Genomic DNA, 25,442 nt, shown 5'->3' on the forward strand with positions numbered 1-25,442 from the left:
AGGGCAACAACACCTCTACTCATACACACAAAGTGAATACGTCCCGGTGGTTATTGATGTTTTTGTTTCATTGTTTGACTGTAGGTTTGTGTATGGAGGCTTCTTTGCAGGGCCGGCTCCAGGCACCTGCGCAGGAAGCAGGTGCTTGGGGCAGCCAATGGAATGGGGCAGCACATCCAGGTCTTAGGCGGCAGGTCCCTCAGTCCCTCTTGGAGGGAAGGACTGGCCACCAAATTGCCACTGAAGAATGAAGCAGCGTGGTAGAGCTGCTGCCAAAGTGCCGCCAATCGCGGCTTTATCTTTTTTTTTTCTTCTTCTTTGCCCGCTTGGGGTGGCAAAAAAGCTGGAGCCAGCCCTGCTTCTTTGTGTTTGGAATCCTTGGGTATTTTGAGCCTGTCTGCCTGCAAAGGAAGAGGAGACTCATTTAGTACTTCTGTGAGGGTTTTAGAACTTATTTGAGGGGCTTTGAAAGCACAGGAGGGACTGTATGTGCTGATCCAGATTCCAAGCAGGGTTGGGCAAGCCATCTAGTTAAATAAGATCACCTGCATATGTGTTCACTTGTCTCTTCTATCAAACTGAGATGCGCTTTTGTGCAGTTAAGAAAAGGTTGGTTAAAGACACTCTGACCAAACCTCCCTCCTATACAAGGAAATGTAGTAGATCACAATATCCTCCTGCTCAGTTATGGCGCTTACTCTACTGTCTGGCAAATGGCTTGTATTTTTTGCTTGGTTGGTTTTTAATATCTAACTATGCTTCTCCAAGAAAAGTATAGGTCTCATCTGATTGCTATAGCAGGTGGTGTTTACCTGATTAAAGCAGAGATGGGCTGTCATGGTTCTATGTGGGTAGAACATTGAAAGCTGTCTCCACCCCTATCACAGGACAGCAACAATTACCAGAACCAGTACTACCTTCCCCATATCTATGTGGTGTTATAGCACTATGTGAAAGTTAGCATGGGCAATGCAGGTGGGTTTCTTTCTGGTGAGACGTGTGGATGAAATCTGGGAGGCAGACTCTGAACCTGCACTGAGAATGGTTGCAGATCAGGAGGAAATCCAATATAGACACTCCTATGCCAAAGTCTGCCTTTGAAATACTTGTTAGTTGCTGACATGTTGAACTCATTATTTTCCCGTGTATATTATTTTGCTATTCCTTATAGTGCCTCAGTGCATTTTGTGAGCTCATCACTGTTTAAGATTTTCACCAATCATTTAACAGAGGAAGGTGCCAGTTTCTTCATCTCTGGGGAGAATCTAATGGTGTCAGACTTGGACACCAGGGATGATCTTCGAATCCAGCTGAAGAAATGTCCTCAATATGGGCACATTGAACTGTATGGACTCATTATGCAGGAAGGAGATATGTTTACCCTTGAGGATTTGCAGTCTTACAAAGTCAGGTAATGCATTTGGGTTCCACCTTTTATTTGATTTATTTATTTATTAATTAATTAAACGAATCTCTGCATTGCAAATAATGTTTCCATTTCAAAAGAATTAACAATGGTTCTGTTTCTCCAATAGAAATTTTTTGGGAAAAAATCATTTTGTCATTAATTTTAGAGTGCATTTAGAAAACAGGGCTATCTAAATTGAGTACTGTCCAACAATATACATGACTAGGGGTGTTGGGTTCTTCCCCTATTAGAGGTGAGGATATAAATGTCTTTTACATCATGTCATGCAAGACATTTTCACAATTATGCATACATGGGATTTTTTCTTTGTGTCTATTCACTAGTGAAGACAATTGTGATTCATGTCATGGACTCATCTCTGTCACTTACCTCTGAACCACTGCAGAATGATCATGATCCAGATCCTCAGCTGGCATAAATCAGGGTAACTTCACTGAATCCCATGGAGTGATGCTGTTTTATGCTGGCTGAGGCTCTAGACTAATATGCTAAGATTAAACAGAAGCATCTCACAGGATCATTTGTACGTGGTGGGCATTGATAGACCTTAGTCCTCCCCCCCCCCCCCCGCACCTTCTATTTATAGGTTTCTAATTTCACTACTTAATTAATCACTTTTCATTATAATTATGTTAAAAGGTACCAGCATGATGATTCAGAAACCCTTGAAGATATAGTCATATTTTCAGCAACAGATGGATTTAACACTGCAGATGGAGTGTTAAGAGGGCAGGTAATAACAAATTCAGCAATGTACTGTACTGAAATATAATTGGAAAGTATTAATCACATATTGGTTACTTTAGCTCGACTAAGTAGATTTTTAATTTTCATCAATCTTTTTACCAGATTTCCCAGAAAGGTTTCTGCTTAGGCTGAGTCTGACTCCTGGATAAAATGTCTATAAAACGACTCCAGAGTTATTAATGACTAAGGCTCTGATCTTGAAAAGACTTATGCACATGCTTAACTATGCACTGAGAATGGTTGCAGATCAGTAGGAAAACCATTGTGGGGGAGTGCACCAAGGGAGATGTAATTTGGCCAAGGAACCCTGCCCACAGAGGAGAATAGGGATAAAAGTTAACCAAACTGCAACTCACGTGAGTCACCATGGCAGCACAGCCAAATTAAAATATTTAGGTTTTTGGGCATTCTTCCCCCACTCCAGCTCCACCAACGAAAAATCAAAATTTTTCTGTGGAAAGCAGACCCTTTCATGAAAAACTTTGTTCAGTTGAAAAACTCATTTTCTGTTGAATAATGTTGATAGACATTTTTTTGAACAGCTGTAGGTCTGAAATATAACTCAAAGTTCCATAAGTAATGTTAAAGTTTAATATTTTATCTGAGAAGCTAGATGCCCAGACATAGATGAAGGTGGAGTTAAGGCTGAGAGAATATACCATCAGAGTGAATAAAACAAATGACAACATTGTAGTTTAAAATAAAAAACAAGTGTTGGGAACCCAGGAATTCAGAACTGAGATAAAATGTATAAGCAACCCAAACCTCTTGCCACCTCCCTGCCTAAATTCTCTTCCCTGGTCCCTACCTCATCCTTCAATAAAAGGCTAAAGTGTTGAAGGGAAGGGAGGTAGAAAATAAGTCTTAAAATGGAAGTGTAGGCTCACTCTAACTATTGCATCTCAACCAATTGCTCCATAACATGAAATAGTCTTTGTAACCTCCTCTGCACTGTGAGTTTGCTATTCAGGATGCTGATAGAAATGAGATATGTACATAATAGCTCATCAAGATGTTTTTGGTAAAGTTACATTCTAAAGAAAATATTTAATTTTTTTATTTGCACTCTAATTGGAACACATTTTGTAGGATTTCATCTGATTGGGGAAGCTACCCTGAATTCATTACATCTGTAGTTGGTTGGGAATAAATCCACCAGCACCACCGATGTCCAAAGTTACTGATAGACACCAGTTCCCGAGAGAGACTCAGATGCTAAACATTTGACCATAACAATTAGAATAAACAGCAGCTGATAGCCGTTACGGATCAAATAACCTTCCCAGAGTGTGAAATGTGCTACATGAATATATCTGAGAGGCAACAGTTTATTACTTGCTTGTTAGATGAGCTCCCCCATTGAGTGATAGAGGAAATAAGGTGGTTGTTAGAATAAAATCTAGGCCAATACTGCTTTTTGGACTTTGAACTATAAATGAAAATATCTCTCCTCTCCCTCTCCTTCTCATTCTTTCAAGATTATACCAGTTAATGATAAGCCCCCAGAGCTACAGGCAGGATTAAAATTAAGACTGGAGTGTCTGGAGGGAGGACACGTTATCACCACAGAATACCTTTATGCAACAGATGCTGATAGTGATGACACAAAATTGACGTACATGATTGCTCGTCCTTCAGCGCATGGGGTGATTCAAAAGAGAGGATTCATGGTGGATAAATTCTCCCAGCTGGATGTCACTCAGAGATTGATCACTTACGTACATACTGGTAATATACAATTTTGATTTTCACAGTTTGCTTGTTCCTTATTAAGCGCTACCTCTCTAATTTTTTATTACTAAATGCCACCACAACTATGGATTATTGTATTATGGTCTGTTTTTATTTGTTTTTTATTATAAGCCTTCTTATCAAGAGGTCTATAACTCTGTGATTAAAACTTGCTTGAGGCTGGAGCCTGTTGTCAAAGAAGATTTGGCAGTTTCCAGCTGGTTAGATGGGATTTTGGTTAGTTTCAGATTCCCCTCTTGGGCTCCTATTTTAGGGCCAGATTGTGCTACGGTCTTTCACCTTGACTTCAGTGCATGTTTGTGTAGAGACATACCATCACAACAGCTTGACGCAGGTATCTCTTAGGTGTCTGAAACAAACATTTAATCACCTGCTAATGTGGGTGTTTTGAGACAGTTTGTTTTTACCCTAAGTATTTGTTGAGCCCTAGACCTGCCCTGTGCCACTTGCACTGAGTTACCTGGGCACTACAGGATGAGTTAAGCGTGGAATAGCTGCCTGAATTGTCCTTGTCTTTGCTGTTTTGAGTTAAGCCGATATTTAGAATGTTAAATTTTCAGTGAAATTCTCTCCTGCACCTTTTCTGATTTTACTTTAAAACTGTGTTTGTATATACTAATGAGTACTAGAAGAAGTCTCCGCCAACCCCCTTTCTTGTGCAGTTTTGGTTGCAGTAAAGAACATCAAAAGACTGTCTTTTAAAATACTTCAATTACAGTAGGAAAAAATCCTTGTTTCTCACTTTTTTTTTTTTGCTTTTATGTCCATATACATTATCATTCAATTCCTCCTGCTCAGCAGCAAGAATGCTCCTGTTGTACAGATTTCAAGCACAGCAGATTATTGTTCATGCCATCAGCCTGGAAAAGAGAACTACTTCAATAATCGTTCTTTCAAGTTCAAAACCACCTGCTTTCCCCTCTCCTCCCCCACCCTGTGACTGTAGCAGCCTTTGCAATGGGAGACTGCTTTCTCTGTTGCTCTGCTCTTTTTCCCAAGAACCCTGCTATTCATCCTATGGGCAGAATGGACCCTCGAAATATTGCCAGTTTGCACACTAGCATTCTGTATGCTCATCTTGGTGGATACTGTTTTGTCAGTAGATATGTCCTAGTGATTGTTAAATAATATATCTCCATTGAGATCAGCTGCAGCAACCCTTTATGGAAGTAGGGGTCTTTTGTGTTCTCTTGAATTTTCTGACACTGTATTCTATGAGATCCCTTAGTTGTTGGGATTGTTTTTAGCCCTTTTGTTTTCTTAAGGATAAAGCTGTTTTTAAGAATATTGGCCTGTCTGAAATGAAAAGCTGTAACCTGTTAGTTAATAAAGCCCACCCAGTCTAGAGAAATGAATTCTGCTTATATACTGCTATTATTTTAGTACAGTATTGTGAAAGTTACTGGTGGCCCCCCTTAACAGCTTACAGGCAGCCAGTAGGGGGAAGCAGAAGCCTCACGGACACAGCAACCTGAACTTTTGAACTATCTTTCATCCTCTGCCTTGAAGCAGAAGGAACTAGCTCCAAGCCGGTTTACACTGACCAGATAACGGTTTCACGGGGTCTGGCAACCACCAATGAAGTGTTAACATGGCATGGTCTTTGTCTGAAAGTGTATAAAAAGTTTGTGAAATTTGTGTGCAGCAGAGTTCTTTGTACCTGCGTACAGGGCTCTCCTTTCTTCTGCAGAATAAAGCAATCTTTTCCTTATCCCTGTCAGGCTGTTATTGGCTCTCAGCTAGATGGACCCGATATTTCGGTAACAGTATGGTACATACAAATTTTTTTTTTTAAGGATGGGCAATAAAATTGTTCCCCTTATAATGCTTTCTACATGTGGCACTTATTGCCTGTTGTACTAAACAGAAGACTTTTATTATAAAAAGGATTTGTGCACTGCACAGGGTTAGATGATCAGATTTCCGGCCTCCTCACAGTGGACTGTGTTGTGTAGGGCAGTTAAAAATTTTCTGTTGAAACTGATTGTAAACAGAAAACTAGGTTTCTGACCAAGTGACATTTTTATTAAAAAAGCATATGTGTTCTGTAGAAAATTTAGTTCAGTGTTTTGACAAAAGAAAAAATCTATTTCAATTTTTGGATACCTTTTTCAGTATTGGAATTTCTGCCAAAAATTCGAACATTTCTGTGGAAAGTTTAGGTGAAAAGAATTTTGGAGGGCATCTGTCAAAATCTTGTGAAGGGACACAGTGAGAACACATTTTTTTGACCAGCTCCAGTACCTGTTATATTTTAGACATTCCTGACTCCATTTGTTTACTTGCGGCTCTAGACCATGACTGAGAAACCAGACATCTGAGGTATATTCCTGGCTTTGTCACAGACTTCCTGTGTGACCTTAGACCTAATTTTTTTTAAGTATCTACTAATTTTGGGTGCATCCATTTTTGGGGGGCAGGGGTTCAACTTGAGACTGTTATGTCCTGACTGAGAGATTATGAGCACCCACAACTTCATTTCAGTCAGAACTGTGGGTGCTCAACATCTCTGAAAGTCAGAGAAAAACTAGCTGATGATATTGAAAGCTTATGCCTTAAACTCTTTGACTCTATTCTTCCATTTGTAAAATGGAAATAACATAAGAACATAAGAATGGCCGTACCGGGTCAGACCAAGGTCCATCTAGCCCAGTATCTGTCTACCGACAGTGGCCAATGCCAGGTGCCCCAGAGGGAGTGAACCTAACAGGCAATGATCAAGTGATCTCTCTCCTGCCATCCATTTCCATCCTCTGCCGAACAGAGGCTAGGGACACCATTCTTTACCCATCCTGGCTAATAGCCATTTATGGACTTAGCCACCATGAATTTATCCAGTTCCCTTTTAAACATTGTTATAGTCCTAGCCTTCACAACCTCCTCAGGTAAGGAGTTCCACAAGTTGACTGTGCGCTGCGTGAAGAAGAACTTCCTTTTATTTGTTTTAAACCTGCTGCCTATTAATTTCATTTGGTGACCCCTAGTTCTTGTATTATGGGAATAAGTAAATAACTTTTCCTTATCCACTTTCTCAACATCACTCATGATTTTATATACCTCTCTCATATCCCCCCTTAGTCTCCTCTTTTCCAAGCTGAAGAGTCCTAGCCTCTTTAATCTTTCCTCATATGGGACCCTCTCCAAACCCCTAATGATTTTAGTTGCCCTTTTCTGAACCTTTTCTAGTGCTAGAATATCTTTTTTGAGGTGAGGCGACCACATCTGTACACAGTATTCGAGATGTGGGCATACCATGGATTTATATAAGGGCATTAATATATTCTCAGTCTTATTCTCTATCCCCTTTTTAATGATTCCTAACATCCTGTTTGCTTTTTTTACTGCCTCTGCACACTGCGTGGACATCTTCAGAGAACTATCCACGATGACTCCAAGATCTTTTTCCTTACTCATTGTAGCTAAATTAGCCCCCATCATATTGTATGTATAGTTGGGGTTATTTTTTCCAATGTGCATTACTTTACATTTATCCGCATTAAATTTCATTTGCCATTTTGTTGCCCAATCACTTAGTTTTGTGAGATCTTTCTGAAGTTCTTCACAGTCTGCTTTGGTCTTAACTATCTTGAGCAGTTTAGTATCATCTGCAAACTTTGCCGCCTCACTGTTTACCCCTTTCTCCAGATCATTTATTAATAAATTGAATAGGATTGGTCCTAGGACTGACCCTTGGGGAACACCGCTAGTTACCCCTCTCCATTCTGAGAATTTACCATTTATTCCTACCCTTTGTTCCCTGTCTTTTAACCAGTTCTCAGTCCATGAAAGGACCTTCCCTGTTATCCCATGACAGCTTAATTTACATAAGAGCCTTTGGTGAGGGACCTTGTCAAAGGCTTTCTGGAAATCAAAGTACTCTATGTCCACTGGATCCCCCTTGTCCACATGTTTGTTGACCCCTTCAAAGAACTCTAATAGATTAGTAAGACATGATTTCCCTTTACAGAAACCATGTTGACTATTGCTCAACAGTTTGTTTTTCTATGTGTCTGACAATTTTATTTTTAACTATTGTTTCGACTAATTTGCCCGGTACCGACGTTAGACTTACCAGTCTGTAATTGCCGGGATCACCTCTAGAGCCCTTTTAAAATATTGGTGTTACATTAGCTAATTTCCAGTCATTGGGTACCGAAGCCGATTTAAAGGACAGGTTACAAACCTTAGTTAATAGTTCCACAGCTTCACATTTGAGTTCTTTCAGAACTCTTGGGTGAATGCCATCTGGTCCCGGTGACTTGTTAATGTTGAGTTTATCAATTAATTCCAAAACCTCCTCTAGTGACACTTAAATCTGTGACAGTTCCTCAGATTTGTCACCTACAAAAGCCGGCTCAGGTTTGGGAATCTCCCTAACATCCTCAGCCGTGAAGACTGAAGCAAAGAATCCTTTTAGTTTCTCCGCAATGACTTTATCATCTTTAAGCGCTCCTTTTGTATTTCGATCATCAAGGGGCCCCACTGGTTGTTTAGCAGGCTTCCTGCTTCTGATGTACTTAAAAACATTTTGTTATTACCTTTGGAGTTTTTGGCTAGCCGTTCTTCAAACTCCTCTTTGGCTTTTCTTATTACACTCTTGCACTTAAGTTGGCAGTGTTTGTGCTCCCTTCTATTTGCCTCACTAGGATTTGACTTCCACTTTTTAAAGGAAGTCTTTTTATCTCTCACTGCTTCTTTTACATGGTTGTTAAGCCACGGTGGCTCTTTTTTAGTTCTTTTACTGTGATAATACAGGACTTCCTTACCTGACAGGCTTGTTGTGATGTTTAGTTCATTAAAGTATGCAAAGAGCTTTGAGCTCCTCACACTGACGATGCTATGAAAGGGATAATACTGTGCACAATTTCACATTATTCTAGTATTAACTTTCCAGTAATATAGCTTACAGGTTTGCTACGTGGGAGAGAGCATTAAATGGCACTACTTAGGGGTTTGTTGGGCTGGTCTTTTAAATTCAATGGCTGTTATGAGACTGAATTTTATTTGACAGCCAAATCGAAAACATTTCCAAATACACACAAGTTCCTTTGTTTTTTTGCTCCAAAGTCCTCGGCCTTTGAAGATACTTGATTGATTTATTGTTTTTCAAGGAAAGATCAGATGATCTTTTCTGCTCTTCTTGTGTGCTCTCCTGTGAGTGTGATTTCAGTATCTCTATTTTCTGTTTCTTTCTAGGAGGTGAAATAGGACATAGCCTTTGTGACAACAACTTGACCCTCATTGTCTCAGATGGAGAGGCTGGTACAGTGGATAGTTGTTGTTTTAATAAAGCTCTCCCTCCACCATTATCTCTTCACACCACTCTCCCAGTCTGTGATCTGAACATCACAGTCCTCCCCATCACCAACCAACGTCCCACCATTCATCTGGGTATGCTTACTAACCGTTTCACATTTCAGTGTATTCAATTTGAACTCCCGGACTATAATTTTTTCCAGATTATAATTCAGAAGATAGATTTCTCGCCCTAGTCTGGTTTGGAGTTACTGTGATGACACCAGAATACACACCCAAAGCTTGGAAGTGCCGTGCTATACTCCAGGTTGTATAGTTTTTCATGACACAGAATGGAGAGCTGTGCTGTCATAAACCTCATTGCACAGGACCCAATAGACGTGGAATGCTTCTGTTCAGAGATCAGTCATGCTACCAAAACCATTTGTCTAATCGGTAAACTGAGCTATCTGCTGCTTTGCAGACAATGTAGTATTTGCTTTTTGGTTTGCCTCCATGCATTGCTCAAAAATTTGGATCCTTCACAATTAGGATTTGAATATAGACAGCATCTAATCCAATTTATCCCATTCACGTTGCCAGTGCAAATAACACCGACAGTTTAGAGAAAATACTTAATTTGGCTAAGTCTTTCTAGTTTACTTCTCAAAATATTAAACATTCTAAAGGCAACAAAAAACCCTATACACAACAGGCATTAGGTGTCTATAACAATCTGCTTTTTCAAGTTAATTACAATAGGCCAGATACTGCCATCTTTAGGCAAAACTTTTGCTCAAGGCAATGGGAGTTTGCCTGAGTAAGGTCTGCAAGATCAGGCCCAATTTTATTATTTGCCCTACTGTTTAACAGTAGCATTTCAACATGATTAAAAAATAGCATTTCAGCTCCTAAGCGAAATACAGAACACTGAGGATTAAATTGTGGACAATATTGTAGCTTGTGGCCTCCACTGCTCAGGTGATGTGAAAGGGCTGGATTCTGGCTGTAGCTGGGCAGTGGAGAATTCCTATTTGTGGAGAGGAACATGCTGCTGGCGTAAAGCTGCTGAAGCTGGCTCCTGTACCAATCACTACCCCAGTGAGGTAGGAGTGTGGTGCTCTGTCATGCTATCTGAGTAATTTAGAGCCACCTCAAGGCTGCTCTATCAGATGCCAGGGCCAGGTGCACAGAAGTAGGACTCCAACCCTCTATTCTGAGCAGAGTTTGGATATAGGGCAGAGTTGTGCCCTGTGTCTTTAAGCCACTGTGCAGTAGTAGAGAATGTAGAGGTGGTAACTTGCAGTCACTGTCCCAAGAGCAGGCACTAGACCTGCCACAGGCTCTGGAGAAGAGCATATAGTGGCAACTGCTTCTAAAACTTTTTAGTAGCTTGCAGCATGTGCTTGCCCTGTCTGTCCATGCTCCCAGTGGATTTCTAGCATGGCTGTCAGCATTACGGTATCAGGGTTCTTCTACACAGAGGGAGCTCAGTGATAAGTACTGTGCGTATCCTCTGCATGGTCACACAAAATGGGAGAAGACTAGCTCTTCCCCTCACCTTGTACATCTGAACAGGCTAAGTACAGTCTAGTCTTAAATGACTGCTCCATTTGGAAAACACGCGTGAAGAGAATAGAGTAGGACAGGTTAGAAGTCAGAAAGCCTGAATGAGAATAGATGGAGAGATGAATTCAAAAATCCATGTCTGGATTTGAAACTTCGCAAGGCTTTTGAGAGCCTGTGCTCTTTGAGTCAGGTCCATCTGTAGAATAGAGTTCATCAGAAATTACCCATGTCAATTCTGACTCCTGTATAATCCCATTCCCACTGACAGAAAGCACATATAAAAAGATCCCTCCGCAGTGGATCCTTTAAAACCATCAAATAAGAGCAGGTAATTAACTACTACGCTTTCATAGCCTAGATCTCTGGTAATGATTACTGACAATCTCCAGTTATAACAAGGGTGATATACGTTTAGTGCTGCAATGTTATGCTGTGCAATGGTGGTTATTCTGCTCACTTTCCAGGGAAATCATTCTCCTGTCTCACTTTTTTTTTTCTTTTTCAAATGAGTGCTTAAAGACATTCCTTTCAAAGATGTGTGCTGGCAAGTCACAATACCTCTGAGGATGGAAGGTCCGTAGCTCCAGTAGGAGGAAGAAACTTGAAAAAATGGAGTTGGTGCGGAAGAGTGAACAAGGTCACTGGTGACAGTGCTCCGCTCCATCTGTGCAGGCACACTTTTAGCAGCAGTATTTCAGCAACATGACATTTTGGAACTCCCTTTAATTCGTCACATTATTTTAATTCCTTTTTTGGTTTTTTAAATTATTATTCATTTCTTTGGTTGCATTTGGTAATGAAACCCAGGCACCCCTTTGCTTAGTAATTCAACTTGGCGGACCCATTTAATGGAGAAATTAAATGCTATTCTCATTGTTAACCCGGGAATCAGTTAATGCAGGAATCATGCTCCTCTCATGGGAGAAAGGAGCATAGTCTAGTGAGTAGAGCTGGAGAAGTCAGTGGTGCTCAGCACTTCTGAAAATCAGGCGCTAGGTGCCTTTAACTGAAATAAGGAAGAAATTAAAATTAGTGGACATGTCTGAAAATGTTGACCTTAAAATCTCTGTGGCTCTGTTTCTCTTTTTGTAAAATAGGTATACAAATTACTTAATTACAGAGGTTTTTAAGACCTCAGTCCAGCAAAGCATGTAAGCACGTGCTTAACTTTAAGTATGTGAGCAGATCCCAAAGGGACTACTCATGTGCTTATAGTTAAAAGTGCTTAAATGCACTTCTGGAGCAGAGTCTAATTTATTTCTGTTTATAGAAGGCTTTGAGAACTTTGGATGAAGGACATGATAAAAGTGTCAATTAGAGTTGGTTAGAATTTTTTCATCAGTGTTTTGTTTTTGTTTTTGTTTTGAATGGGGGGGCAGGGGATCAAGCCACAATGTTACAATTTTTTTTCCAGGTCTAGTACAAACTAGAGAATGATACTAAATATAAAACTAACCTCACTGCAACAACAAGGTTGAGATAGCGAGCAAATAAAGATCAGGAAATTCAGAAAGTTTAAGATTTCTATTGCAACATTAACTTGTACCATTGAATTGCATATTATAGTACACAGGTAATTGAAATTACTCCTTCTGGAAAAATCCTACAAAATTTAAGCAGCAAAGAGTCCTGTGGCACCTTATAGACTAACAGATGTATTGGAGCATGAGCTTTCGTGGGTGAATACCCACTTCGTCGGATGCATCTTTTACAGATCCAGACTAACACGGCTACACCTCTGATACTTTACAAAATTTAAGATTATCATTTTTTAAAATTAAATTCTATGGATTTCTTTTTTTAAAAAGAGATTAATTTTTATAGAGTCCTATTGATTTTCCTGTGTGTCACCACCCTACCTGAGATCAAAATTTGGACCACTGAACTTTTATTCATATGACTGTTTTTTTTTTCTTTTTTTCTTTTTTTCCATTTCCCTGTTTCTAGCTTTGGCTTATTTTGAGTTATGCAAGCACAAATCTAAGGGGGGAAATTATTTTTCATGTTTGTGGAGCTCAAAAATACCTGAAATGATACTAATCAAACTTTCCAAAAGGAGTTTTTACCTTTTGGACCACCATCAAATATGAGAAAAGTTCAGCCATGAAAAAGATTGTCTAAGCTTCTGTCTCCTGATTCTCCATTGCATTCCTTCAGTTGTCTGCCAATGTAACTCTGCTGAAATCAATGGAGTTTTATTCTGATGCAAACATTTGAGAATCAGGCCCATGGTATTTATGAGTTGTTGGCTTTCAGTTCTTGAGAAGCGGCAGGGACTTCTCTATGATGATGGCATGTTGAAAAGGATGTCAGTTAAATCTGTGAATAACCACTGCTGGATGCCAGCACAATGGGGAAGATTTGCTTTGATGTTTGTTTCTTTACACTGGTGTTTCTCCCAACCTCCCCCACATATACAGATGCACATCACCCTTTACCATCCCCTTTGAAAATTCTTGTTGAGTCTTTCTTCAACTATTCTACAGGGCACAAGTCCTTAGGGCCTGAGAAGTGCTGAGTACCATCAGTTCTCTGTGGCTTCATTGGGACTTCTGGTTACTCATTCAGTTTCAAAAACACTAGTTTGCATCCATTGCCATGTTCCCTTTTCCCTTTCTGCCACCTCCCACTTGCTTTCAGCTCCATCCTGCCCCCTCGCTAACTTCCAAAATCCCATCTCTGGCTGTGTCGTCATGTGCAGCTCCACTTCTGTGCTAGGCTTCAGCTCAGTTCAAATTTTTTGTGCTCTGTTGCTTCCCTGGGGTGGTGGTCCTACTCTGATTGTGGACCTGTATGTGGTGATACGATCTGAGATGAGAAATCAGCACTCCTGTAGGATCTTCCAAAAGGGCAGGGTCTTAGCAGTGGGGAATTAGAGGCACACTGGATACTACAGTGATAGACGTGCTACGAATGCCTAGATAGATTGGCTGGAGGAGGAGTGGTTCAGAGGGACCAAGTGGGGAGTCAATTCAGACCTCAGTCCCATAATATCAACACTAACTGGCACACTGAACTGTGCACATTGCTACAAGTTTGTGGTTTCAAACTTTGCCAGCCCTGTCAGAAGACCATTGAACCTCTGGCATCAACTAGAAATGGGCAAAGATACAAGCCAGTGCAGTAGTGCTGATTAATGCATCCTGGGGGGATTTAGTGAGGCACTTGGCACTACACACCTAAGAAGTGCATTAGCTGGCATGAAGACTCCACTTGGCCTGTCCAGTCATAAATATAAGCCATGTTTCTTTAAAAAGTCAGGCCTTGCCCATATATTGTAGAATCATAGAAATGTAAGGCTGGAAGGGACCTTGAGAATCATCAAGTCCAGCCCCCTGTGCTGAGACAGGACCAAGAAAACTAGACCATCTCTGACAGATGTTTGTCTAACCTGTTCTTTAACAACCTCCAGTGATGGGGATTCCACAACCTCCCTGGGAGCCTAGTCCAGAGCTTAACTACCTTTATAGTTAGAAAAGTTTTCCTAATATCAAACCTAAATCTCCCTTGCTGCAGATTAAGCCCATTACTGCTTGAATGTTCTACCTTCAGTGGACATGGAGAACAATTGATCACTGTCCTCTTTATAACAGCCTTAAACATATTTGAAGACTGTTATCAGGTCTCCCTTCAATTTTCTTTTCTCAAGACTAAACTTGCTCAGGTTTTTAAATCCTTCCTCAGAGGTCAGGTTTTCTAAACCTTTTACCATTTTCGTTGTTCTCCTCTGTACTCAATCCAATTTGTCTACCTCTTTCCTAAAGTGTGGCGCCCAGAATAGGAAACAATGCTCCATCTGAGGTCTCACCAATGCTGAGTACAGCAGGACAATTGTCTTACATACAACACTCTGATTAATGCACCTCAGAATGGTATTAGCCTTTTTTACAACTGCATCACATTGTTGACTCATACTCAATTTGTGATCCACTATAATCCCCAGATCCTCTTCAGCAGTACTACCACCTAGCCAGTAATTCCCCATTTTGTAGTTGTACATTTGATTTTTCCTTTCTACGTTTAGTATTTTGCATTTGTTTGAATTGAATTTTATCTTGTTGATTTCAGAACAATTCTCTAAATTGTCAAGGTCTTTTTGAATTCTGATCCTATCTACTAAAGTGCTTGCAACCCTTCCCAGCTTGGTGTCGTCTGCAAATTGTATGAACACACTCTCCACTCCAATATCCAAGTCATTAATGATAATATTGAATAGTACTGGACCCAGGACTGACCCTGGCAGGACCCCTTCTCACTTTGACAACTAATAATTGATAACTACTTTTTAAGTATACAGTCTTTCAACCAGTTGTGCCACCCACTTTATAGTAATTTCACCTAGATTACATTTCTCTAGTTTGTTTATGAAACTGTCATGTGGGCAGGTGTCAAAAGCCTTCCCAAAATCAAGATCTATCACATCTACTGCTTCCCCTCCTCCACTAGGCCAGTAATCCTGTCAAAGAAGGAAATTTAGTTGGTTTGGCATGATGTTTTTCTTGACAAATCCAGATTGGCAATTACTTATATCCCTATTCTGTAGGTGCTTACAAATTGATTGTTTAATCATTTGTTCCAGTAACTTTCCAGATATCGAAGGTAGGCTGACTGGCCTATTATAATTCCCTGAGTCCTCTTTTCCCCCCGTTTTAATTATAAGAACTATGTTTGCCCTTCTCCAGTCCTCTGGGACCTCACCCATCCTCCATGAGTTCTTGAGGATAATTGCTGAGCTCCAAGACTGCTTCAGCTAATTCCTTAAGTACCCTAGGATGAATTTCATCAGGCTCTGCCAACTTGAATATATCTAACTTATCTAATTATCTTATTTAACATGTTCTTTCCCTATTTTGCCTTGAATTTTTCCCTCCTTGTTGTTAATATTGTTTGTGTTGAGTATCTGGTTGCTATTAAGCTTTTTAGTGAAGACTGAAGAAAAGTAGGCATTAAACACCTCAGCTTTCCGGATGTCATCAGTCATTAGCTCTCCTTCCTACTAAATAGAGGACCTACACTTTCCTTTGTCTTTCTCTTGCTCCTAATGTATTTAAAGAACCTCTTCTTATTGCCATTTATGTTCCTTGCTAGGTGTAACTCATTTTGTGTCTTAGCCTTTCTGATTTTGTCCCTTTGTGCTTGTGCTATTCATTTGTATATATTTTAAAGAATTTATTTTCAGAAATCATGTGTGTGGTTTTTGAAAATACATTTTTTTAAAAATATGTATGTTTATTTAAATAAATCCTTATAGTACATAGCAAAGAAAAAGTATAGTTTTAAAAACAAACACAATAATAGACCTAAATAGAGCTAGTAGACCTGATCTAAAATGACTCTCCAGTTAATTTATTAAACTTCCTGGCTACCATTTCCCTTACTTTTTTTTTTCTAGAAGGCTTGCTACAGCCCTCGCCCTATGAGGGGAGCTGCCTCCCTTCCTACAAGTAGGCCAGGAATAGGTGGAGCCTGAATTCCAGCTCCCTAATGCACCAGCCGTCTCATTTGAGAGGGGTAAGTAACCTGCTATTGGTATAGAGCCGGTACCAGACTGTTCCCCCTTGGAGCAAGGGAGGAGCCAGGTAGGGATTTGAGCCTTTGAAACTCCTAATTCTCTCCCTGTTCTGCTCCTGGGGCAGAGCAGCTATGCACTGCCCTTTGCTAACAAACTCTCACTCTAACCCAATAGTAATAAATATCACCACCCCCTTACAAACAGCTACTCCTCTGGTTGACAGTCCCTGTATTAATTGACTGCCCATGCAGTTGTTGGTACTTGGTAATCTTTTGGTTTGATCAATTAACCAGATATCAATAACTGATGCAACTAAGCGACGTGTTCCAAATAGTTAGAATAATGCTGACCTGTCTTTTCTTGGAACGCATGTTCGTAGTGGATGAGGGGTCTTCAGCATATATCAGTTTGGAATATCTGAATGTCTCAGATAAGGACACAGTCCCTGAGGAACTAACCTTCTTCTTGGAGACAAACCCTCAGTATGGTTACCTAGAAGACACTCTTCCCTCACCTTGCTATGAAAAAAGCAATGCTGGAATCAATATAAGTGAGTTACAGATTTTTTTGTGATGTGTTCCTAATAATAAAGGGGCTTATTGGAGTTTAATGTGGTAAAAGATGATTGGGTAATGCTTCACAACTGGTTATATAATGGTGAGTATTGATAGGAGAGAGAGAGAACATCTTGAGGAAATACAGTGCAGCAAGTGGCTTCTAGTTAGCTAATCATTATCTATTTAAACAGCATCAGATCATAGAAACCTATTGTTATCTTGTCCATCGTTCAGCACGCAGTTCTTCATAGTGTATTCATGAGTGCTTTGTCTAGTATTATTTTCAATGATTCAAGTAAAAGGATTTCCACTACTCCCTTGGGAAACTAATCCACAGGCTACTAGACCTTACTGGTGATTATTTGGTTTTATCAATAATATTTAGAGATGGGTCTGAGCTACAAAGTTTGAGTTTAAACTTCCACTAGTTTATTTTTAACCTCTTCTACTTTCTACAGAGGTTCATTCAGTCTTCAGAGTCTCTGGGCTGGTTATATCAATTATGTTCTGTCCAAGCATGAATGCTCAGAACCCACTGCCAATCATTTCATGATCTCTGTTTGTGATGGTCTTCATAAGTCCACAGTGATGCCTTTCTACGTTGTCATCAAACCAGTTAATGACAAAATCCCAGACCTGCAATTTGGGAACATAACGGTAACTTTGATCTTACTCGCCAAAGGTTAAAAAAAACCTTGTATTAGGCTTAGACTTGCGTGTTCTATTTTATTTTACTAGGTAATTCACTTTGTTCTGTCTGTTACTACTTGGAACCACTTAAATCCTATTTTCTGTATTTAATAAAATCACTTTTTACTTATTAATTAACCCAGAGCATGTGTTAATACCTGGGGGGTGGGGAACAGCTGTGCATATCTCTCTATCAGTGTTATAGAGGGTGAACAATTTGAGTTTACCCTGTATAAGCTTTATACAGGGTAAAATGGGTTTATTTGGGGTTTGGGCCCCATTGGGAGTTGGGCATCTGAGTGTTAAAGACAGGAGTACTTCTTAAGCTGCTTTCAATTAAGCCTACAGCTGTTAGGGGATGTGGTTCAGACCTGGGTCTGGGTTTGCAGCAAGCTAGCGGGTCTGACACAAACCAGGCAGGGCACGGAAGTCCCAAGCTGCTAGGGCAGGAAAGCAGGGGCAGAAGTAGTCTTGGCACATCAGTTGGCAGTTCCCAAGGGGGTTTCTGTGATCCAACCCATCACACTAATATCCTGGTCTTCCTGGGAGCTGATCTCTTATTGGAGACCATAAGAGGTCTCTGCAAGTAGGAAGAGCAGAATACCAAAGCCAATATCCACTATGTGGTTCAAATTCTGCCCTAAACCTTTCCACTAACTAGCGATGGGCCTTTACAGTTCTGATCCAGACTTTCACAAAGTTCAAAGTGTTTGAATCCTGAATGTAAGTCTGGTCCATTACAGAATAGGTGTCACCTGTGAAATTTGTAGAAGGACCCATATTATCCCAAATATTGCAGATGTTCAGATCTCAGACTTTGGTCCATCTCTACAATTAACACATTAAATTGTCAGGCTCTTTCCCCCCGTTGGCCCAAAATCATTACTCAAATTAGATTAGGGCAGTAATTTGTTTTATTACTTACTCCCTGGCTCTATAGACCAGGGATCCCCAATGCGGTGAGGCACCCGCGGGGGCATCTAAATGTGCCTGCATCCTGGCCGGCAGTCGAGCATCCGCTGAAATGCCACCAAAATTCAGCGGCATTTTGGTGGCGACGCCTCTGGATGACGCCGCTTACCGCCAACAAGCGGCATCATCCAGAGGCATCGCCGCTGAATTTCGGAGGCATTTTGGTGGATGCTCAACCGCTGTCACGGTCCTTCGTCTGGCGGGCGCCAGACGAAAAAGGTTGGGAACCACTGCTATAGACCATAGAGGTCCTTGGCTGCTCTCACAGTTTTCCCCCACTTCTTTCTGTCAAGGGCATATTTTCCCCATTGATGGTAATTCACATTAAGCAGGAAAATAATGAACAAAGGCACAGTAATTACTAATTTCACTGCATATGTTCATTATAATTTGTATGGCAATAGTGCATAGGAGCCTTATGTTTTTTCTAGGCACTGTACAAACACATGACAAAAAAAGGTTCCTCCCTCAAATAGCTTGTTGTTTAAATAAATGGGGTATGTAGGTGAGATTTGCTCCAGAGATGCAGTTGGTGGTGTCTCAGGCCTGGTCTACACTATGCGTTTAAACCTATTTTAGGCGCGTTAAACCGATTTAATGCCGCACCCGTCCACACAAGAGGCCCTTTATATCGATATAAAGGGCTCTTTAAACCGGTTTCTGTACTCCTCCCTAACGAGAGGAGTAGCGCTAATATCGGTATTACCATATCAGATTAGGGTTAGTGTGGCCGCAAATCGACGGTATTGGCCTCCGGGCGGTATCCCACAGTGCACCACTGTGACCGCTCTGGACAGCAATCTGAACTCGGATGCAGTGGCCAGGTAGACAGGAAAAGCCCCGCGAACTTTTGAATATCATTTCCTGTTTGCCCAGCGTGGAGCTCCGATCAGCACGGGTGGCGATGCAGTCCCAAATCCAAATCCAAAAAGAGCTCCAGCATGGACCGTACGGATGTGATCGTTGTATGGGCAGACAAATCTGTTCTATCAGAGCTCCGTTACAGAAGACGAAATTCCAAAGCATTTTAAAAAAATCTCCAGACAGAGGCCACAGCAGGGACTCAGCACACTGCTGCATGACAAGCATAACGGAAAGCCAAAGAATCAAATGGATGCTTATGGAGGGAGGGAGGGGGGATTGAGGACTCAAGCTATCCCACAGTTCCTGCAGTCTCCGAAAACCATTTGCATTCTTGGCTGAGCTCCCAATGCCTGTAGGGTCAAACACATTGTCCGGGGTGGTTCAGGGCATAGCTCGTCAATTTACCCTCACCCACCCACCCCCAGAAGTAAAAGGGAAAAAAATTGTCTCTTGACTTTTTTAAATGTCACCCTATGTCTACTGAATGCTGCTGGTAGACGTGATGCTGCGGCAGTGAATTGCAGCATCCTCTTTCCCCCTCCCTGGTGACAGATGGTACAATATGACTGCTATCCATAGTCATCATCAGCCTGGTGGCAGACGGTACAGTGCAGAAGGACTAGTATCCATCCTCATCATCAGCCCGTGAGTGCTCCTGGCTGGCCTCAGGTGAGGTCGGCCGTGGGCGCCTGGGTAAAAAACTCCCGGTCATTCCCAGTAGATGGTACAGAACGGCTGGTAACCGTCTTCATCATAGCAACTGGGGGCTGAGCTCCATCAGCCCCCGCCCTTCATGTGTAAAGAAAAGATTCTGTACTGCCTGGACTATCATAGCAGCAGGATGCTGGGCTCCTCTCCCCCACACTGCTTAATGTCCTGTCTGGACTATCATAGCAACGGGATGCTGGGCTACTCTCCCCTACACTGCTTAATGTCCTCTCTGGACTATCATAGCAGCTGGAGGCTGCTGTCCCCTCATTTTATCTCACTAACAAGTCACTGTTTCTTTTTCCTGCATTCTTTATTACTTCATCACACAAATGGGGGGACACTGCAACGGTGGCTGTGGGAGGAGGGAGGCAACAGGTGGGGTTGTTGCAGGGGCACCCCCTGTGAATGGCATGCAGCTCATCATTTCTGCCGGATCTGACATGGAGCGGCTGTGCTCTCTGGTTCTCTGATACACTGGTTCTCTAGTACACTTGCCCCATATTCTAGGCAGGACTGATTCTATTTTTAGATACCATAAAGGAGGGATTGACTCGGGGAGTCATTCCCATTTTTGTCTTTAGCGCTCCTGGCCGACCTCAGCCAGGGGCACCCATGACAGCAGCAGACAGTACAGTACAGAAGGACTGGTAACCGTCATCTCATTGCCAATTTACAATGGCAGCAGAGGGTACAGAACGACTGCTAACCGTCTCTGCTATCATGCAAAAGCAAATGAATGCTGCTGTGTAGCGCTGCTGTATTGCCTCTGTCAGCGGCATCTAGTACACATATGGTGACAGTGACAGAAGGCAAAACAGGCTCCATGGTTGCCGTGCTATGGCATCTGCCAGGGCAATCCAGGGGAAAAGGGCGCGAAATGATTGTCTGCCGTTGCTTCCCCGGAGGAAGAAATGACTGACGACATTTACCCAGAACCACCCGCGACAATGATTTTTGCCCCATCAGGCACTGGGATCTCAACCCAGAATTCCAAGGGGCGGGGGAGACTGCGGGAACTATGGGATAGCTATGGAATAGCTACCCACAGTGCAACGCTCCAGAAATCGATGCTAGCCTCGGACCGTGGACGCACACCACCGAATTAATGTGCTTAGTGTGGCCGCGTGCACTCGACTTTATACAATCTGTTTTACTAAACCGGTTTATGTAAAATCGGAATAATCCCGTAGTGTAGACGTACCCTCAGTTTTAATTTGTACCCTGCCCTTTTAAAGTGAATGTCAACATTTTTGGGTGGAATTGCGAAGAACAGGCGTATCGAGTTGGGCGTGCACCTGTTTTGCATTCAGAACCTGTTTTGCGTGTAGAACCCTGTGTTTGCACACTCTCTCTGGGCATGTGGCTGCAAAATGAGCATATGCCCACTTTTGTGGATGCAATCCTGGAGGCTGGCTTGTGGCTAAGTTGACTAGTTGGCCGGACATGCTCTTCCACGTGTCAGCTGTGCTGTCATGTTATTACCCGTTATAAAGCAAATTAAATAAAGCCAGATGTCCTATGGTATATAGTACTTGTAGTTTATTTGGTAACTTCGATTATTGTATGTTGCAATGTTTATAAGTGTGTGATAGCCTGTTCTTTATGGTCTGTTATGGCAACGGTGTTTATAGAACTATTTTTGGGTGGAAGAAGAAATGGACTGTTGTTGATATTTATTGATTTAAAGCTAATACTTGCAAAAACACAGAGATGAGCCGTAACTAATGTTGATTTGCACTTTTCTTTCCATACTCCGGAAGGAATTAGAGTGAGCTGCACCCTTGTTTTCAGCCACAATAAGCAGAGACATTTGAAACTAGAAATGAGAACACAGAAACTGCCATACTGGTTCAGACTCTGATCCATTTCGTCTAGTATCTTGTTTCTGACAGTGGCCAGCACCAGATGCTGCATTTGGCATATGTTGGATAAACTCTCCCCCACTTTAGGTCTCATCCTGGTCTCTAAAACACTCAGATTGGCTTAAACCCTGAGGCATTCATTCAAAAATTGTTGTCAGTGTTAACTATTATAACCCTGGATATTCTTGTTATCCATATAAATGTCCAGTCCCCTTCTGAATCTTGATAAACTATTAGCCACTATGTTTGCATCACACCATTTAGTGGTTCCGTAGGGGGCGCTCTTATCAGAGTGAATGCTGAATGAATGCTAACACAGTGTTAAGGGAATCTGCATTACTGGAGGTGCCATCTTTTAGATGAGACCTCAGGCAAGTCCCTGACCTTTGGTCAGGGCTGCCCAGAGGATTCAGGGGGCCTGGGGCAAAGCAATTTTGGGGGCCCCTTCCATAAAAAAAAGTTGCAATACTATAGAATACTATATTCTTGTGGGGGCCTCTGTGGGACTCGGGACCTGGGGCAAATTGCCCCACCTGCCCCTCCCCGGGCGGCCCTGCCTTTGGTGGTCATGCAAAATCTCATAGACTTTAAGGTCAGAAGGGACCATTATGATCATCTAGTCTGACCTCCTGCACAATGCAGGCCACAGAATCTCACTCACCCACTCCTGTAACAAACCCCTAACCTATGTCTGAGTTATTGAGGTCCTCAAATTGTGGTTTGAAGACCTCAAGCTGCAGAGAATCCTCCAGCTGCAGAGAATCCTTTCTTGCATGTCTTCACAAAAATGGAAATGTTAACCCCAGTGATGTAGCCATATTCCAGTTTGGGCTATTGCATTCCGCCTCACTAGATCCCCCAGCTAGTTTCCCCTTGATCTTTAGTAGAACTGAGTGGAAAACATTCTAGTGATCAAAGTTTTTCCGCATTCATATGGAAAAAAGATTGTTGGGCCCAGTTTGCAGAAGTGCAATTTCACAATATTTCCTTTTGGAAACAACAAAATGGTCTTGCAGTGGGACATGTTTCAGTCTTACTGAAATGAAATAAACTCACTGGGCTGCTGAGGGGGCATGTGGGCAAGGTGGCAGGTTTCCTTTCAAAGCTTAATCAAACCTGATGTGTTCCCGTGGAAAGTTTTACTTTCAGTGAATCAGCATTTTCCAGCAGAAACTGCCCAGCTTGAATATTATGTGATCTAATGAGTAATCCTACAGTTTGAATAGCAAATTGCACATTATGCATAATTGAATGAGTACTGTTCTTACAAATAGCTCAATCTATAGGCTGAACTTAGTTAAGATCCATACATTTACCAAATTGCCTAGTATTGCCTGGGTTTTGTTCGTTTTTAAATTGCATTCCAAATGCAGTAGCATGTGGCTGTTAGGGTGGATGTTGGGGTGAGGGCGGGGGAATCAATATTTCTATTTTGAGGAGAAGGAATTTGGAATTTGTCATTGGAGTCAATCACAAAGGAAAAAAGAGGGAAGACAGAGGGAGAAGGCTAAGTTCAGAGGTGAATCTTAGGGCATCTAAGCTGGTGTGACTTGTACCTTATTCCAGTTCCCTCTATTAACAAGTTACACCTACATAGATCTGCATTCTCACAAATTAATTTCTAAATGTAGCGCTGAGAGTTGTTATGGTGGCACACACCCGGGGACAGAAATTGTTTCTGAAACTGGACCAGTAAAAGAAGGAGGTAGATATTATCTAATAACAAACATTAAAAGAGAGTGGGGATTTTTAAAAAAATGCCTTAAAAATAAAATAAAGCTGGATTGTTAAATCTTAGGGTTTTTTGGGTAGCACTGTTGCAGAATATGACTTTATAATCTACTGTCTCTAGTGAATGACAAGACCACTGTAAACGTTCAACATTCAAATAGAAAATTGTTTCTTGAGGCTTCCATGGCACAAAATAAAAGCTCCGTAAATCTGGGCCTCCATATGTGGTTCTCAGCTGGTGTAAGTCCCTGAATGAATTACGTGCGAACAGAGAAATGAATGCTACACACATGGTGGCCAAACTTGAAAGCAAAAATTGCAGCTGAGAATATTGTGCAGTGGATTATGAAATATTTGAAGATAAATGGAAGCTGGAGTCCTTGTTGATATTATGCATCATTGATGCATTTCAAGGGATACATAACCACAATATTGCGATCACATGGAGAGAGGGTAAGGAATCATTTTCTTAATTGAACAATGCTCTGTAATCACAGAGTAAGTTAAAAGGGAAAAAGTACAAAAATGAATCCCCATCATAAGTTTGGACATAAAATAGAAGAATGGACCATTTTGTTTCCCTTTTAAAATCCTGAAATGTACTATATTACTATGTATGTGTATTATAAAACATAAACTTTGGAATCTGATCATTTAGAAGAATCCTTTTTTTAAAGAAATAAAGTTGTATTTGATGACAAATTACCCAGAAGTATTTGCACTTTGAAAAAATTGCAGTTCCCCCACCCCCAGTCTAAGCTGAATGGAGGGAAAGGGAGACTGAGAAATCTGCATGTTATGACTAATTCTAAATGAGGCTGTAGTGGGGCAGTTACCCTGCTCCCAGAAAAAGGGCCAGGCTGATTGGGGGAGCAGCAGCCACAGCTGGGGCCACACCCCATTCAGGCCACACCTGGCCCTGTTATAAGAGCTCAGGGAGGAGCTGGGACAGGCTCTCTCCAGCCTTGGAGGGAGAAGGACCCTGCTGCCTGGGAGCTTGGGGAACAGAACAGAACAGAGCAGGGCTGGGCTGGGCTGGGCTGGGCTGGGGAAAGGCAAGAGGAGCTGGGGAGCTCCAGCCTGGTAAATCCCCTGACTGCAGGCCTTGCTAAAAGGCCAGAGCAGGCATAGGCGCCGACTTATATGGGGCTCTGGGGCTTTAGCCCCATGAATAAATCCCAAGCAGGGGCTCTGCCCCACCAATGTTTTTTCTCCCCTGCTTCCTGCGCCGCTGCCGCCGCCAGGGCTGCCCAGAGCCCTTTAAATCCCAGCCGCGGCCGGGAATCAGAGGGCTCTGGGCTGCCTGCTGCAGCGGGAAGCCCAGAGCCCTCTGATTCCCGGCTGCGGCTGGGATTTAAAAGGCTCTGGGCTGCCCGCCGCAGCAGACAGCCCAGAGCCCTCTGATTCCCGGCTGCGGCTGGGATTTAAAAGGCTCTGGGCTCCCCGCGTTTGCAGGCAGCCCAGAGCCATTTAAATCCCAGCCGAGGCTGGGATTTAAAAGGCTCTGCGCTCCCCGCGTGTGCAGGCAGCCCAGAGCCCTTTAAATCCCAGCCGCGGCCGGGAATCAGAGGGCTCTGGGCTGCCTGCTGCGCGGGAGCCCAGAGCCCTCTGATTCCCGGCCGCGCTGGGATTTTAAAAGCTCTGTGCTCCCCGCGGGTGCAGGCAGCCCAGAGCCCTTTAAATCCCAGCCGCGGCTGAGATTTAAAGGGCTCTGGGCTCCCCGCGGTTGCAGGCAGCCCAGAGCCCTCTGATTCCCGGCGGCGGCTGGGATTTAAAAGGCTCTGGGCTGCCCGCCGCAGCGGGAAGCCCAG

General features: G+C 42.2%; 1 pseudogene; it reads left to right on the forward strand.

Annotated features, from left to right (window-relative positions):
* Nucleotides 1-25,442, forward strand: part of LOC120371025 — a 68,676-nt pseudogene that overhangs the window by 17,541 nt on the left and 25,693 nt on the right.

This window comes from Mauremys reevesii, linkage group 8 (assembly GCF_016161935.1).
Source record: "Mauremys reevesii isolate NIE-2019 linkage group 8, ASM1616193v1, whole genome shotgun sequence".
NCBI lineage: Eukaryota > Metazoa > Chordata > Testudines > Geoemydidae > Mauremys > Mauremys reevesii.